The sequence below is a fragment of the Hemicordylus capensis genome, chromosome 3, assembly GCF_027244095.1.
Source record: "Hemicordylus capensis ecotype Gifberg chromosome 3, rHemCap1.1.pri, whole genome shotgun sequence".
Taxonomy (NCBI): Eukaryota; Metazoa; Chordata; class Lepidosauria; order Squamata; family Cordylidae; genus Hemicordylus; species Hemicordylus capensis.
This window is the reverse complement of record NC_069659.1, coordinates 109,277,434-109,296,439: the sequence shown is the minus strand read 5'-3', so window position 1 is coordinate 109,296,439 and position 19,006 is coordinate 109,277,434.

Here is a 19,006-nt window from a genome sequence, read left to right as displayed (position 1 = left end):
ACTGGTGCATCAGCTGGTAACCTCAGGCTTGACTATTGCAATGTGCTGTACGTGGGGCTGCCTTTGTACATAGTTTGGAAACTTCAGTTAGTTCAAAATGCGGTAGCCAGTCTGGTCTCTGCGGTAACCTGGAGAGACCATATTATGCCTGTTTTAAAACAGTTGCACTGTCTGCCAATATGTTTCCAGGCAAAATAGAAAGTGGTGGTTATTACCTTCAAAGCCCTGAACAGCTTGGGTCTAGGCTTCTTCATTCATTCATTTATTCAACAGATTTTTATACCATACAACAAAGCAAAGTAAGTGACAACAGAAAAGTTTAAAATATTAGTTAAAACAAAATAGATTACAACAGAAATGTTACAACATTAGTTAAAACAAAATAAATGACAACATAAAAAGTTAAAACATTACAATTTAAAATTTTAGAACAATATTTCAAAACTATTAAAACAATATTTAATTAAAAGCCTAGGTGAACAGATGTGTCTTTAAAGACTTTTTAAAAGTTGTCAGAGATGGGGAGGCTCTTATTTCAGCAGGGAGCACATTCCAAAGCTTCGGGGCAGCAGTGGAGAAGGCCCATCTCTGAGCAGCTACCAGAAAATGCAGTGGCAACTGCAGACGGACCTCTCCTGATTATCTCAATGGGCGGAGGGGGTCATTGCGACTTAGAGAGTGCCTTCTTCTGTATGATCCCCATTGCACTTTGAGGTCATCTGGAGAGGTCCGTCTCCAGTTACCATCGGTACGTCTGGTGGCAACTCGGAACCAGGTTTTCCCTTTAGCTACTCCTGGCCTATGGAATGCACTCTTGGCAGATATGTGCAGTTTAGGCACGATATTGGTCTTTCAGAGAGTCCTAAAAATGTACTTGTTTGGACGGGCCTTCCAAGGTTTTTAAATTGTTTTAAAGTATTTTAATTGGTTTAAATGGCTTTGAATTGTTTTTAAATTGTTTTTATATTGTTTTATGCAGTGTGGTGTAAATGGAGTTTGTTTTTATGTCTTTTTAAACTTCTTGTGCACCTCCCAGAACCTTTGGATGGGGCAATCTATACGTGTAATGTAATAAGTAAGTAAGTAAATAAAGGGGAATCCAGTGAGGATTCCCCTTTACAAGTAAAGTGGTGGAGGAATCAACCACAGGGCGGCAGGGAAGTGGCAAGAAAGATTGTCCAAGGTTCTTATCAGCTCCCCGTTACTTGCCACTCCTGCCACTCACCGCCTTCTACACCCCAATCACCTATAGAAATCATGGTTTAAATTGGCCACCTGCATGATGGCAGCATAGTTTAACGCTCCATGGATGCACAGAGGCCATTTGTATGGCTACACAGTTTGACCTCTGCGCATCCACAGAGGCCAGAACTGCACCACCACTGAGTGGGCAGCCTGTTGAAACAACTATTTCCAAAGGCAATTGAGGTGTAGGAGGTGGCAAGCAGCAGGATTGGTGAACGGTGGGGAGCTGGTAAGAACCTTAGACAGATGAAATGAAAAGACAAAAGTCCCACGGTGCTGTAAACAGGTTTATTTGAGCCCAACATGTGTCGGCCAAAGCCTTCTTCAGGGGCAAAATATTAGCCAATGTAACCCTGTTTCAAAAACACTTCTTCAAAAACAGGTAACAATATCTTAGAGTAGCCAAAGCTAATGAAGCACATTTGCTGATATCTCAGACAACCTTTCTTAGACAACCTTAGACATCTGTTTTCACCACTCCCCCACCATTGCCCCCTCCCTTCAAACTGGTTCACACCAAACCAGGCTTGGTCCGGTTCGAACCAAACCAGGCTTGGTCCGGTTCGGACCAAACCAGCTTCTGTTAGCTTCACAATCAAACATTGTGGTTCAACATCAAACAATTTGTGCACACCCCAAATATGTATTTCCCTGGATAATGTGAGCGCTCTAGAAATAATGGCTACATGATGAGCAGAGTAATATGGGTGGTTTGGAGCCCTGTGCAGCTGTAGATTTGTAAAACAATGGCCATGGTGTTTCTCATGAGCACTCTCACAGTGATACTTAAAATTGTGAAACTGTGCTTGTGCGATGATACTTCCATCATTTCCAATGAAAATATTATTGCACAAGTGTGATTGTGCAGTTTTAGGTTTTACTGCAAGAGCGTTCTTGTGCAATACTGCAGACATTGTTTTAGATGCCTGCAGGAGCATGGAAGGTTCATAATCAACCGCATTACTTTGCTCATCAAGTCAACCAACAAATATCTGTGTAAAGTCAATTCAGAGTTTGCAGAAACGTTTACAACCTCCAGATAAACTTTCCCTTTTTTACCTGTAACTTTATTTGACCTATTTCAATAAGGAAGTATTTCCTTATCAGTCACAGATTGGAATACTTTCATGTGTTCAAGAACAATGTCTTTAGGTTAAAACAACAACCAGCACCTAGTAATGCTGCATTCTTTCTAATCACGCCATGTGTCAGTAAGTAGGTTTATTATTTTTGTTCCAACTCATAAAACATCATTTAAAAATGCAGTATAATGTGAAAAATTACAACAAATGCCTCTATGGGAAGGAGCAGATTTTAGATTTAATTATCCACAAACACCAGCTTGTTTTAACATTTTATACACTGAAGGTTAATGGGTAGTTCTTTGCCTATTATCATGCAGCAACAGTCTCTCAAAGCAAATATTTGCCTAAGTCAGATTTATGGCATTTATTTTGAGGCAAAGCACTGTGATACCATAGGCGAAATCCCTTTCATCGGGCCCAATGCAGTTTATATACTTTGCTGCAGTACAGCTGGAAAAATGTTCTAGCAAGGCACGAGGTGGCTTTGAATCAATCACACTAATTTGTTTCCGCAGTTTGTGAGGCTATTGCTGTCTTCAATAGCAATTAACATGACATCTGGCAAAGTGTGGGGTTTGAACATTGATTATTCCAGTGTTGCTCATTAGTAACCATTAATAACAGATGAATAATTCAACCAATTATCAATTAACTCTTGGCTTAGGCTTTCATCCACTTTGAAAACATGTGACCATGCACACCATTTAACCCAGTTAACACTCGACACTTCTTCAGTCTGATTTGGTTTTCTTGTGTTTTTTACTTAGAAAAAATTGATACCGTCTGAGGTCACTATGGCTCAACATCAGACTGTTCTGTGTAGGGATGTGCACAGAACTGGCAGGGGCACATGTCACACACACACTCATGCACGTTGGGCACGCATGCTCTGACGTGTGCACACGTGCTCACTACTTCTGCCTACTTCCAGTCCGAAGAGCGGCCGGGCAGCAGGAAGATACACTGCCACCGCACCAGACTGGTTTTTCAGCCAGCACCAGTGGGGGAAAAGTGGAGGGGTAAGTACACTCTCCCCTGCCCTTAAATTACCCCATCCTGCCATTGAACTATGAACCGGCCAGTGCTCAAACCTGTCCAGAGGCCTGTAAAAAAAACAGGTCCATGCATATCCCTACTGTTCTGTGCCGTGCTCAGACTGCCTTATAAGTTATCTTCAACCACATCATAAAATATACATATATTCATTCTAAATTTTGATACCCAGTCTGTCAAGCATGGCAGTTCAAAACAAAAATGAGGAAATAGAATACACTGCCTTATACTGAATCAGATCATTGGTCTATGTGGCTCAGTATACACTGGACTGGGTCTCACGATCAGTGAGACCCAGTTTGGGGTGGTGAGTGGGGAGGGAGCCCTGGGTGGCCGGATTGGCTGCCTACACAATTTCCGGCTCTGTGAGGGAGCCAGTGGGGGCTGGGGGGAGCGGGGGGCCAATCGGCCCCTGTATGCTCGTGAGACCCCCGGAGCTGGGAGGTAGCTTTTCACCTTCCCTCCGGGGTCTCCATGTGATCAGCTGCGGCTACTCACGATCCAATAGCCCGGGTTTGCGGAGTGCTCGCTCCGCAAACCCGGGCTAAGGGGTGGGCTACTTGAGCGGGTTAGCCGCTCAAGAACCACCGGGCTCACAGCTGAGCCCGGTGTTTCTCACGATTGAAGAAGATCAGGCTAGCGGAGGCTAGCCCAATTTTCTTCAATCATGTGAATAGCCTCACTGACTGTTAGTGGCTCTCCAGGATTTAAGATTGGGGTCTTTTCCATTTCTACAATTCCTATCTGGAAATGCCCAAGATTAACCTGCATACAAAGCAAATGCTCAGACACTGAGCTATGGCCTCTCCCCAGGTTAAATCAGCAATATCTTCAAACTCAAAATAAAACAATCATAAAAATTATACTTTAAAATTTGGTTTAAAATAGCAGCAGAGATTCCAATCTAAAGCAGCACCACAATTTAAAAACAAAACAAAACACCTTGTTAACTGCCTGAGTGAACAGAGTAGGCAACATCATGACTATGGTTGCCTGTGCACTGTGGGAAGAAGCACTTGTCTTCTGGAAGGCTCTCTGATCCTGACTACCTATGGGTGTGCATACAGGTTCGTTATCAAACCAGCTTGATGTTGAACATGCCCAGTTCGAGGGTGCAACGTCGAGCCAGCCTCGAACTGAACCTGCCCATGTTTGTCCTGATCTTGAGCCAAACAACCTTGTGTTCAGGGGTACACACACACACACACACACACACACACACACACACACACACACACACACACTTTTTTTAAAGGTTTGAAAATCCACAGCCTCCCGCTCCAGAGGCTTCTCCACACCACAGCTGTGTGTCTGTCTCCAGAGGTTCCCCTCCCCCCCCACTGGCCTCCAGTTTGTTACAAATATGCCTGATTCGGGTGGTTTTTGACCCATTCTGGGTCGGTCCTCCATGGTGGTGGCCATTTTGGAGGCCACTGTGCATGCCCAATGGGCCACTGCATGACCTGGATCATGACAAACTGGAGGCTGGTGGGGGAGGGGGAACCTCTGAACACACACACACACACACACACACACACACACACACTCATGGCAATGGAGAAGCCCCAGGGGATGGAGGCCATGAGTTTTTGGACCTTTGAAAAAGAGTTTACAATTTTCTTTTTTAACGAAACTCCAATCCCGAAATGAACTGGGGCTTGTTCGAATATGTACAGGGATGCACAAAACTGAACATGCCTTGTCCTGTACGAGTCCAGAGTGGACCCGAACCAAACCAGGCAAACCAGTTTTGTCATACCCCTATGACTACCTCAGCACACTGTTCATGTGAGCTGTGTGTGAATACCTCTGATCTCCCCCTCCCTTGGAATTGCCCTGTGCATTCAAAAATATGTCCTTGAAGATGGTGCAGGAAGCTTCTGCTGAAAGGGAGACCAGTGAAGTGATAATCATAGCTGAGTTAGTAAAGATACCCTCTGTCGTATAGGTGCATTTCATGCCGCATACATACAGTCTTAGTTAGGATGTTGGCCAGTGTCCTCATCTGTCTTTTGAATACTGTACAGGTGTAGGCCAAACAAATAGACAAGGGAGTGAGAGCTCCACAGTCAAAAAGGCCCTGGCCTTAGTCACTACCCACTTCACCTCAGAGGGTAGAGGCACTCTGAGCAAAGTCTCTAATGAAGACCTTAGCAGTACAGCAGGTTTATTGAGAGCAGGTGATCTGGCCAGTTTGTTTTTATTTTCCCAGTAGAAAGAAACTTCTTGTCCAAGCATGAAGCTAGTTCAGGCTAATTTAATTAATGAAATTATAGCTTTACATGCCTAAAGAAGCCAATTATTGAATCCTAATAAGGTCCACATATTCACCCTGATCAAGGTTATTTAAGGTCAAAAGTAGATGTGATCCATAACTGCATCTGTGATGACTTTCTTATAAGAACATAAGAACGGCCCTGCTGGATCAGGCCCAATACCTATTTAGTCCAGCATCCTGCTTCACATAGTGACCCACCAGATGCCTCTGAGAAACCCACAGGTGAGGACATGCCCCCTCTCTCTTGTTATTGCTCCCCTGTAACTGGTATTTGGAGGCATCTTGCCTCTGAGGCTGGAGGTGGCCTATAGCCACCAGACTAGTAGCCATTCAGAGACCTGTTCTCCATGAATGTGTCTAAGCCCCTTTAAAACCATTGAAACTAGTAGCCATCACCACTAGGGTTTTGCATTTCCCCCCCTGTTTTCCCCCAAATATGAAATACCCCCATTTTGTTCTTTGTTCAAAATCAGCCAATCCAAAACACCCCAATTTTGTTCTTTGTTCGAAATTGCAAAATCCGAATCCAAAATGTTTTGGATTTTAAAAAAATGACCCAAGGCAAAACTAGCGGGTGAGGGTAGTAGTGCCCAATGGGCAAAAGCTGCCACCCAAATTTCAGAGGAATTGGGCAAAAGGCTGGTTTTTGGTGAATTTTTGAAGTTTAAGATTTTCCCCAAAGGGAATAATGGAGGTTTCAGCAAAAGTATAGCTTCACGTTGGGGGGAAAGGGGGTGGCCCAGAGCAGAGGAGGGTGGGTGATAGTGCCCAGTGGGGGCAAGGAAGCTGCCAGAATTATTTCAAAGGAATTGGGCAGAGGGCTGATTTTTAAAGATTTAATGGACTTTACGCATCTTTAAGGTTCTTCCCCATAGGGAATAATGGAGGTTTCAGTAGATCTATAACTGCACTTGGGGGGCACCAGGGTGGCCCAGAGCGTTTAGTGGTGTAGAGCACATAAGGTGCCAACCATCCCCATGGGTTGCTAATGTTGGGGGCACCCCAACATATTAGACCCAGAAGTATATGGAATTCAGGCCTGTGTCTGATTTCAGTTTATATTAAGAAATGAATTAATGCCTGGACTCAGGGTGAACTGACACCCAGACCTCATGAGGAAGAGGCGATCCAGCATTGTATTGTGAAATGGGTACTCAAGGAAGCACAAAAGCCAGACCAGAACAATCCAAATGCTAAAATGTGACTCACTATCAGATAATGTCTGTGGAAGAGGCCAGAGGCTGATCTCCCCTTTCCTGTTGCAAGAAGTCTATGTTAATCCTTGTCAATGATTGCTCTGCTATACTCAATTGCTCTCTAAAGAAATTCAACATAGGTAAATGCACACAAAAGAAAACACATATAGACTTTAATTCTTACTTTACTAACACTTTAACACCTTTTGGGACCAGGCTAGCAAATCTGGGACAAGGGAAGATGCCCATTTGCAGCTCAGAGATGCAGATTTGCCTTGGGCAATGTCCCCTCCTCAAGATAGCAGCTAACAGAAGATGAGATTGAGATCTCTCTGGACTGGCTAATATCCTGACTAATTAAAAGACATTATCCAGAAGGTAACAGCATTTTCACCCTTTTGGGGACCCAGGAAAAGATGAGGAGATTTGAATAGACTCTATGAGAGATCAAAGGAAGATACAACTATAAAGAATGGTGCTTACTGGACAGAGAGCGAGCTGTCTTGTGCCTACAAGATCTGCTCATGAGTAATCCAAGAGTTTGTTGCCCAAGCCGCAGGGCTAGAGGCAGGAACTCTTTCCATGGGAGAAGGGACTGTTTGTGACTTCTGCTGCGAAGTGAGAAGTCAAGACTTCCCCAACCATGGTGCTCTGACTCTCAGCCTTGCTCTGAGCAAACTGCATGCTTGATCTAAAAGCTCCTGTCTCCAGACAAAGCCTCTCTCCTTCAGCTGAAAGATCCACCGTTCTCAAGCCTCTGATCCGGGTAATATGCTGCCTCCACAAGCCTTGGATCCCTCCATCCTTTCCCTTCCTTCTCCTTACCTCCACCCTCTACTAATTCCTGATATCCCCAACTCATGCCAGCCCTCAGCCTTTCTTACCTCCCCCCCTTTTTCCGTCTATATCTGAATTGTATTAAGCTCTAGGAAGATTTAACACACACACACACATGTTAGTTAGGAACACTGGGTGAATATTGGTGCTGGCTAGGGTTGAAATACTGTTAGTAATCTTGATAGAATGTTCTGCTTTCTGCTCAGCTAGATTGATGTTGTTATTCTTTTATACTCAATAAAGCCCATTGAATCATTTAGGATTGGTTTGATCTCCTTTCTTCCTTGCACACAGATCCTACATGGTCACTATATAAAAGAACTTGGTCACTTGGTGACACTGATGAGACAGGCCTAATTTTGTATGCTAGCTAATGAGCATATTTAGTATACAAATCAGGCCTGAACCACAACACTAACCCATGGAGTAATGGGTTCTGTTGTTCCTGAGATGTTTTGAGTGTAGATTCTCTGGTAGCATAATGAGAGTGGTTTCATGGTTTGTTGTTTAAAATCTCATACGCTATCAGAGAATCTACAGGCTGGGCTCAGGCAGGCAACAAGGCAGGCATAGGCAATGGCATGGCATCACTCAAGGGGGTGAAAAAAAATTCTTCTGGAACAAAAAAGCAATGCAGCAGATAAATCCATTCCCAGGCTGGCATGCAGTAGCCATAGCAGGCTGGCAGGCTGGGCTCAGGCTGGCAACAAGGCAGGCAGGCATAGGCAATGGCATGGCATCATCATGGCAACTTGAGGCATGCCATGCCATGCAAACTAGTTCTCTCTTTCTCTTCAATGAGGCAGAAAAACAAATGGTGAATGAGTAACTAATATTGAATAAATTGAAAATCCCTTCAGCTCCTCGCCCCACCCTTACCCCTACTTCAACCCTTCCCCTGGCCAATGTGGGGTCAGTAAATAGTGGCAAGAGGCAAAAGAGCCAATGGGGAACAAGGAGGGAATCATCAGCGGGCCAGCCAATGTTTTAGGTCACTGATCGGAAGGCTGGAAGGGCAGGAAATTTAAAGAGATGTCAAACGCAAAATGGAGACTGACTCAGAGATCGCCACAAAATGGAGGTCTGAAACAACAAAATGTTTTTAGCTGAAAAAGGGAGGTTTTGTTTTGTGTACAATACTTTCGGATTTGGAAAATGGGTGTTTTGTTTTGTCTACAAAACACCCAAAATGTCCCGTTTCGAGTACAAAACGTTTTGTACCCAAAATGTTTCGCATATCCCTAATCACCACATCTTGTGGCAGAGAATTCTATGGATTAACTACATGTGATGTGAAAAAGTACTCCTTTTTGTTGCTCCTAAATTTCCTGGCCTTCAGTTTCATGGGATGACCCTTGGTTTTAGTGTTGTGAGAGGGAAAGATAAAAGCAGCTGTAAGTAAAGTGTGCCAACTACAAAGACAACTACAGGGCTCTATGGTTGCCAGGAGCCAACACCGACTTGACTGCACGCTTTACTTTACTGCAAATGTATAATAAATGGGCTGATATACAATGGAAGAAAAGTCCAGTTTAAAAAGTGACTTAAAATCAATGAAAAGGCAATTACACAGACCACCATGACACAAACCTTATCATTGACAAGAAGATTAGATTCTGCAAGCCATACTCAACATAGTGAGGTCGTTCTCATGACCTTTGGCACTGGGGCCGAGGAGAGCTGAAGGGAAGGCAGGAGCATGCCAACCTTTCTCCACATGACTCCTTCTGCTCCCGAGCTTTGCCACACTGTGTGTTCACATGTTCGGCACTGTGGTGAGTGACACACTGATTCAAAGGTGGGGGAAAGGATGCCCATCCGCCATTAATCCCACAATGCACCGCACAAGCTGTGTGGTATATTGGGGAACTTCCTGCTGTTGGGTAACTTCTCCTTCCTGGCTCTATTATTTCGATGGCTGCTGATGAATTGAGAGCCCACGTGACCCAGGCATTGAAGTAGGAAGTGTGCACATGTCCTACCTCACTTTTAGCCTGGGTACAGGAGCAGGTCACCTTAAGTGGCGCAGCAGAGGAAATGCTTGACTAACAAGCAGAAGGTTGCCAGTTTGAATCCCTGCTGGTACTATATTGGGCAGCAGCAATATAGGAAGATGTTGAAAGGCATCATCTCATACTGCATGGGAGGAGGCAATGATAAACCCATCCTGTATTCTATCAAAAGAAAACCACGGGGCTTTCGACTCCTGTGGGTGCCAGGAGTCGAAATCGAGATGAAGGCACACTTTACTTTACAGGAGCACAGCCACTTGGTGGAGGAGCACCATAATTAATTAATTAATTTAATTTACTGAATTGATATACTGCCTAATATAGAAATCTCTAGGTGGTGTACAGATAAAAACATAGTATAAAATATAAAACATTTGAATTCATAAAACAGATAAAAACAACAAAAGATTAATTTTTTTTTAAAAAATTAGATTTCAGTTAAAAGCCTGGGGAAATAGGTTCATCTTTAGGGTCCTACTAAAAACAAACAGAGAAGGAGATGCTCTTATTTCAGCAGGGAGCGTGTTCCAAAGCCCTGAGGCAGCCACAGAGAAGGCCCAGTCCCAAGTTGCCACCAAATGAGATGGCAGCAACCATAACTGGACCTCTCCAGATGATCTTAATTGGCGACAGGTTTCATAACAGAGAAGACGCTCTCTTAAGTATCTTGGACCTAAGCTGCTAAGGACTTTATAGGTAATAACCAGCACTTTGTATTTCATTCAGAAACTATCAGCAGCCAGTTCAGTTCTTTTAGAATTGGTGTTATATGGTCCCTTTGGGTAAACTCAGAGACCAATCTGGCTGCCACATTCTGTACTAACTGTAGTTTCTGAATTACGTACAAAGGCAGCCCCACGTAGAGAGCATTACAGCAGTCAAGCCTAGAGGTTACCAGCATATGTACCACCATTTTAAGGTCATTTGCCTCCAGAAATTGACGTATCTGGCATATCAGCTGAAGTTGATAAAAAGCGCTCCTGGCCACAGTCTCAACCTGAGAAACAAGGGAGAGTTTGGGATCCAGGAGCACTTCCAGACTATGAACCTGATCTTTTAGGGGGAGTGTAACCCCATCCAGAAAAGGCAGATCTAAACCATCTCTCAGATCCCGATCCCCTACAGACATGTACCTCCATCTTGTTTGGATTCAACTTCAGCCTGTTATCCCTCATTCAACCCAATGTCGCCTCCAGGCAGGCACTTAGGGGTGTTATGCTATTCCCTGAGTAAGTTGGTATGGAAAAATAGATTAGGGTGTCATCAGCACATTGATAGCACCCCAGACCAAACTTCCTGATGATGTCTCCCAACGGTTTAATGTAGATGTTAAAAAGCATTGGAGACAGTATGAAGCTTTGTAGAACCCCACACTTTAGCTCTTGCTTTTCAGAACAAGAATTCTGGGACACCATCTGGGATCTTCCAGAGAGGTAGGAACGGAACCACTGTAAAACAGTGCTACCCAATCCCACCTCCTTCAAGTGACCCAGCAGGATACCATGGTCAATAGTATCAAAAGCCGTCAAGAGATCCAAAGACTCCTTTTGTCAATCACCAATTGAGAACACCCATCAGGCCAACCAAGGCAGTCTCAGACCCATATCCCACTCGAAAGCCAGCTTGGAAAGGATCTAAATAATCTGTGTCATCCAAAACTGAGAAGCAACCATTCGCTCAATCACCTTGCCCAACAAAGGAAGATTAGAGAAAGGTCTGTAATTAGCTAACTCTGTAATTAGGGTTCCAATGCAGGTTTCTTCAATAAGGTCTAATAATAGCCCCCTTAAGACAAGGAGGTATCCTGCCCTCCCTCAGAGAAGCATTTATGATATTTACCAGACCCTCTCTGATAATATGACTGCCAGATGAAAACCCAGAGGTTTTCATGACCAGCCCCACCTGGACTAGGGCTGCCCTACTGAGGTATAGCTGGATATGAGAATGATCTCAGTATTTCATAGTAGAGTCATTGGTCCATCTAGCTCAGTATTGTCTTCACTGACTGGCAGAGGCACTCCAATATTCCAGGAAGGAATCTTTCCCAGTCCTGGCGATGCCAGGGATTGAACCTGGGACCCTTCTGTATGTAAAGCAGATCCTCTGCCACTGAGCTAGGGCCCCATCACCATACTCAAAAGACTACAGCTACATTCTAGTGCAAAATGCAAGGATCAACCATTGGGAACCAGGAAAACATGAAATTTCTGTAAATAACATTAGTATCTTGGTCTTTTGTATGCAGGGCCTTCTTCTGACTATGCCACTTCCTCCCTCCAAGCAGATTGCCTCTTCATTCTTAAGTTACCTCAGTAACTATGGATCAGCAGGAGATATGTGGTTTGTAGAAAACCATATTTTGAAAACTCCAAACTGAATTAGTTTACAAGCTGTTTCAGGCCTTAGAAACTGAGAAAGGGATGCTAGTCATTTTAAGTTCTATCACATTTTGACCATGAAATGCTTTGTTCAAGACCTGAGTTCATGGGAACATATCTGAGATCCTTTACCAAAATAGATTTCATTACAAAGAACAGCAGGCAGTCCTACAACCAGGAAGGGCAATTTTTCATTCATCTCTTTGTTCAGATTATGCCATATTCGTTGGAATTCAGTGTAATGTTTCTGTGTGCCATGGACAATATACTTTGATAGACTAGAGACAAAAGAAAAGCTGGATTGTTTTTATCATCAACCAGCCTTTTTCAATGTACTGTTGTGAAAATGAAATATGTTCATGTGAAAACCTATACATGCATCAATAGTAACCTCTTATGGACTACTCTTTTTAGAGGCTGGAAAAGCATTGCAAGGAATCACAATTCTAACAACAAACATGCACTATATTGGAACAGTCTACTTCCACATTAGGAAATCATTGGTAGGGGGTGCATGGTTCCCTCTGTACTATTTTATGTTCTACTCCACCAGTCCTTCAATATCCAGAGAGAATTCCCAGAAGTGATTTTCAAATTAGCACTTAAGTGGTTTTGTTTGTACTTTTTTTTTTCAGCTTTCTGTTCCTTTTATCTTTGTGAGTTTTGTGTTGTTTTTTTTAAAAAAATCTAAGGTAAGCCATCTGCACCAGTGCTAGATAACCCATAATCCATTTTGCACTGTAAAACACCTTTTATTGAGTTTCAATGTGTGCCTTATATCAGTGAAAACTGAGCAGATTTCCACTGGTTGTGTCAGAGGAATGATGCAGGGCCAGGATTATAGCATCACCTTCAGTTTTAGAACTTCCATGTTACAGCTCCAGATAACTTTGTAATCTAAATAATTTGTTCTTAGGGTAGAATACACAAGAGCTGTAGAAAGGAACTCTAATACCAACTGTGATAAGACTAAAGTGCCAGGTCCCGGTGGATAAAAAAAGTTGATATCAATCACCAAAAAAGTGGAAATAGAGGACAAATTTCACCAAAAAATCTCAAAAAGTCTCCACTTTGCATAAAATTTGCATATGTTTATTGATATTACATAAGCATATTTTGATTAAAATTGATAATATGAGAACAAATACAGTTCACCACTGTGAAGCTGATGACCAGTTGAGCGCTATGTCTGTTCAGTCTGCTGTCCAGGTACAGAGTTATCAAGACCCCTGCTTCTTAACTGCAAATTTATCTCCTGGTTAGGTTTACCACACACACAGTCCTCTGTCCTCCCCCATGGGTCACCCAGCCTGCTCTCCCCAGCCAGGCCAACAACTACAGATGTGTCTGCTGGTCTTAACACTGAGCTTGGCTCAACATTGAGCCAGCCCGATCCGGGCAGTCCAAGTTCAAATTGGACTGGCCCCCAAAGGGGTGGTGGTGCCAGTCTGAGTTCGAATCGGATGGAAGAACCAGCTCGCAGACCAGCTTGGGAGTATACTAGTCAAGGGGAATCCGGTGAAGATTCCCCATGAAATTCCCTAAAGTAAATCGGGCAGGAGGGGGGAGAGAGAGAAAAGGTAGTATCTCTAAAATTAAGGTGCTGTGTGCAGCAGGGACAGCAGAGGCAGCTGTGGCAGCAGAGACATCGGAAGTGGTGGCAGGGGCTCTTCCCACTCTGCCCCTGCTGGCCTCCCAAATGGCAGCCTGGGCCAGCTGTGGCCTGGTTCAGGTCTCTGTGCATGCATGAAGACCAGTAGAGTGACTTCTGTGCATGCACAGAGGCCATTTGTGTCTCCATTGGGTCTAATTGGGGATGATTCTATCCAAATCTGGCCCCTTTTTTCAGGATGATTCGATTCTAGGTAGAATCATCAAATGCAATAGCAATCAGTTTTTAATTATATTCTGAAATGATGTCTTTGAGATTAAGATGGGCAGTATCTTCTAAATAAACATGGCCAAAACTTTCCTCTTAGGAGGCTAAGACCTTCCCCTGAAACAAGGCAACTGTTTAACAAGAGTTAAAGCATGGATTTGATTGGGGGGGGGGGACTTTTCCTCTATTTTTTTTATTTTCTCCCTCTTTTTCCTCTAGCTATGGGCTTCAAGCTCTAGCTATAGTTTTTGTGATTTTTATTTAAATTTTCATCAGTTCTCCTGTTTGGAGTTCCAACCTTTGATTGCTGAGAATGATTTGTAGACTGATTCGGCAGGAGTGCTGAGATGCCTACTGAATTCTTTAATATGTTTAGACTTTTTAAGATTAGCTCTTCTACCCTATCCTAAATGTAACCCAAATAAAATGTTAACTTGATTTCTGGAATGTATGCTTCATTTTCGTGACAGTGGGCAAGCAGCTGGTCAGGACCCAATAACTCCATCGTTAAAATTTGGCTACTGGGGAATATTAGCAATCAAAAATGTGAGCATAGCCACACAGAAAACTAGAAGTCAGGGAGAATGTTCTAGGCTAGCCTTCTTCCTAACATGCTAGTTAAGGATGTGCACGAAAATAACATGAATCTATTCGAATTCAAATCAAATTCTACACTTTTAGATTTGAAACCATTGAACCAATTGGAGATTCATTCAAATTGATTCAAATTTGTCTGAATTTGAATCATATTTGGGTGAATTCACTCAAATTAGATTCAAATCTGGGCAGATTCTCAATGATTCAAATGAATATCCACTCTGTTCAATGGTTCCAAATTCAATCAATTTGAATTCAATTTGAATCAATTCATACGAATTTCATGCACATTCCCAATGCTAGTTTTCTATGTGCAAGTTTGTTGGTTTGTTGGTTTTTTGTATGGAGGATATTCAATAATATGAACCCTGACCTGCAAGCTGAACTGCCTCAGCTTGGCTTTACCACCTTAGCTAGGTAAAATGGAGTTATGCCGATGTATCCCTTTCTCATTCTGAACTGCCTGCCTTAATGATTTAGACCTTTTTTGATATCAGTCCAACAAAATAAAGAACTTTTATTCTTTGGGTTGGGATATACAATAGCTGTAGAAAGAAAATAAGCCTCAGAGTGGACCATTACAGCAAGATTCGGGGCACAAAAGATATACTGTATATTCTCCACAAACTTAGTTTGTTGTGGTTGAAGAACATGTGACAGTAAATTGTTTGCCCCTTACTATGTTTAGTTGTCTGCACATCTATATATATTTACCTTATAATGGCAGAAAACGTATGAGAAATACTCAAGCTTCAACCTGCCACCACCCCATGATTTCTGGTGTGAGGCTGTATACATTTTTCTGAAAGATATCCCAGCAAAATACAACTGCAAAATACAAAATGCAGATGGAGAAAAAATGGAAACCACATATCTGGAACAAAAAATGGAAACTGCCCGTGTATAGACAAATACCACAAAACAGAACACATTTTCAGAACAAAGCTATTTAGAAAGGAAGCAAGTAAATAGCCCTATTACAAAATCTAATCACAGAGCTAATGATCTGGTTCATATGCACTAACACAATGGAAATAGTACTAACAAAAGGAGCAAACACCTGAGCCAATTAAACAGCCACAGCATGTATTGTATCTAGCCATAAATCATTTATTTTATCTTTAGTTACTGATTCCAAATTTAACAATAACTCTTGATAAATCATCTCTTATTTTTACTAAAAGTAAATATTCTGTCAATTTTACATTTTGATTTCTAGGAAGGTTTCTGGGTGTATTGTCACCATAAAATTTTAACTCATACAATTATTTGTAATTCTGGTACTGATATTTGTTTGTTAATTGACAGAAACACACTTTGGTTTTTTAAATTTTTAATGCAATAAATACATTTCTGAAACATTTCAGTCTTTGCTATTGTGAATCTAATGTTATGAAACATCAGATCTTTGACATGGAAAAAATGTTCATTAAATCTAAAGTTGAATTAACTGAATGAAAATATTTCTTTCAACATCTGACTGCTTGAGGATCTCCATGAACCATTACACATTTGGCTGAAGATGTGGGATGGTGGCTAATTAGAATTAGGCTATAGTGTAAAAGATTGTGGCCTAGTCTTATTTTAGAACTAAGTTAGCATGCAGTAGTTCAAATTTGGAGGGAGGAGTCACTAAGAGCAGGTCCTGAGCTAGTTTGGATGACGTGGACTGAAGCACACCTTTCCTCTTTGCCCATGTGGCACATGGGCTTCACCTCTGCTGTCAAAACGGGGGCAGAACATCTATGTGCATAACATCTTATACACATGGTCAGAATGTTTCCCCAGGGCATTATTTTGGCTTATGCACATCAGATTTTATGTGCACTGGCTGAACTGCCTATCCTCCTGTGGATATCTGGAGCCAGTGTGCTAAATGAAGGGAGAGACCAGTATCATCTGAACTAGTCCCTTGATAGCAAGGTTGTTTAAGAGATTTGGCTTGAGGTGTCATCAATATGTAGATGACACTCAGTTGTATCTTCCTTTTTTATCAGACACAGATGAAGCGGCGACTGTCCTGAATTGGTCTTTAGATGCAGTAATGGACTGGATGAGGGTGAATAAGCTGAGACTCAATCCAGTCAAGACAGAAGTACTGTTAGTCGGTGGCTCCTCTGCCCAGGTGAATTATGTCCAGCCTGTTCTTGGTGGGGTTGCACTTCCCCTGAAGGACCAGGTTTGCAGTTTGAGGATGCTCAGTGTTCCAGCATTGTCACTAGAGGCTCAAGTGGCCTCTGTGGCTTGGAACACCTTTTATTCGCTTCATCTGATACACCAACTGAGACCTTACCTGGACAGAGATAGCTTGGCCACAGTTACCCATGCTCTGGTAACCTCTTGCTTGGATTACTGCAATGCATTGTATTGGGGCTGTGTTTGAAAATGGTCTGGAAACTGCAGCTGGTACAAAATAGGGCTGCAAGATTATTAACAGGGACTGGATGTTTTGATCATATTATGCCAGTGCTTCATCAGCTGCACTGGCTTCCAGCCCGTTTCCGGGCCCGATTCAAAGTGCTAGTTTTAACCTTTAAAACCCTAAATGGCTTGGGACTGGGTTACCTGAGAGAGCACCTTGCCACATATGTCCCTTCCCATATCTTCTTCAGAGGTGATCCTCTGGGTGCCCCTGCCAAATGAGGTGAGGTGGTTGGCTACCAGGGAGAAGACCTTTTTGGTGGTTGCACCCTGTTCTTGAATAGCCTCCCCAGTGCGGTTCACCTGGCTACATCACTTTGCTCTTTTAGATGCCAGGTAGAGACCTTTTTGTTCACCTAGATCTTTTAAATTCGGGTTTTTCAGATTTGATTCTGATTTTTAATTAATTTTAAAATGAGTTTGTAAGCTGCTTTGTATTGTACTTTGTATTTTATTTTCACCTTATTAGTTATATTATGATTTAAGATGTTATGTACTTTTATTATATGTTTTAATCATCTATTGTAAGCTGCCCAGAGAACAATTTGTTATGGAGTGGCTAACAAATAAAGTTGTTTATTATTTCTTGTTTATACAGTCAGACAGGTGTTATTGACTGGTTTGTTTTATCCAGTGATGAATCTATTCCTCCCCACACCACACCTTTCTGTTGGAAGTGGTAAAGGTAAAGTGCGCTGTTAAGTCGATTTCAACTCTGGTGCCCACAGAGCCCTGTGGTTTTCTTTGGGAGAAGTAAATACAGACACATTTGCATTTGGGAAGCTCAGTTCTACTGGAAAAACAGATTCTGGGAAACTGACAGAGCAAATTATATTCACTTTGTCCTGTTAGATATTTCAGAAGTTTTTTTGATGTCAATGATGTAAAGAAAACTGGTAGGCATTTACAAGAACACTGCTTCCAATTTTCTATTTATTTATTTATTTATTTATTTATTTATTTATTTATTTATTTCAATTTGGAATAATATAGTAACATTTTGCTGACAGCAATCAGCTTGGACTGAGCTCAGGTATCCTTTTGTGGCTTCAAAGATAACTGGAGGGTGCCAACCTCACTAAGTCTGAAGCTGGCAGTGGTGTGCAGAAGTGCCTATTACCAGCTATGGCTGGTACTCTAGCTGTGACCCTAACGAGGCAAGTTGGACCAGACACCAGTCATTCATGTTTTGGGAACATTCAGATTGGACTACTGCAATACGCTTGACGTGGGGCCGAAGATGGTCCAGAATGCTGTTGCAAGGATGCTTGTGGGCGCAAGCCGCTTCAGGAGTGTCACACTGTGTCAGCTTCACTGGTTACCAGTCTGCTTCTAGGCTAGATCCAAGGTGCTGGTCTTGATAAGGGAGGTGCATGAACCAGTTCGGTGCTCCTTTCCTGGAGCGCCAAACCAGTTCAATTAGCTGCCATTCGAACTGCTTCGAAAGGTGAGGGGGGTTGCTTTGAGGAATAGGGAAGGTGCTGCCTACCAGTCAGCTCACACCTCACCGCTTTCACTCCACCGACGCTCTCCAAAACAGCGGGTGCACTGGGCTGCAGACTTCCTGCTTGTGCCCTGATCAGTGTTGCCATGTTCTTGGCCGACGTTCACACACATGTCACGCATGCGTCCGCATGTCGGCCATAAATGTGGCAACACTGATTGGGATGCAACCAGGAATGCCGCAGCCCAGCACACCCACTGTTTTGGAGAGCGCTGGTGTGGGGAAAGTGGTGGGGCAGGGGCTGATAGGTAGGTAACACCTTCCCTGTTGCTTAAAGCAAATCCCTGCCCTTCCAGGAATGCACAAACAGTTTGTGCAAGTCCCTAGTCTTTACTTTTAAAGTTCTACAAGGCTTGGGGCCGGGATACCTGTCAGACTGCACTCGCCCATATGAACCCGCCAGGGCCCTCCGTTCATCATCTCAGGCCCTGCTCATGGCCCTGCCACTCTCAAGAGATTTTAGATTGTGAGCCCTTTGGGGACAGGGATCCATCTTATTTATTTGTTATTTCTCTGTGTAA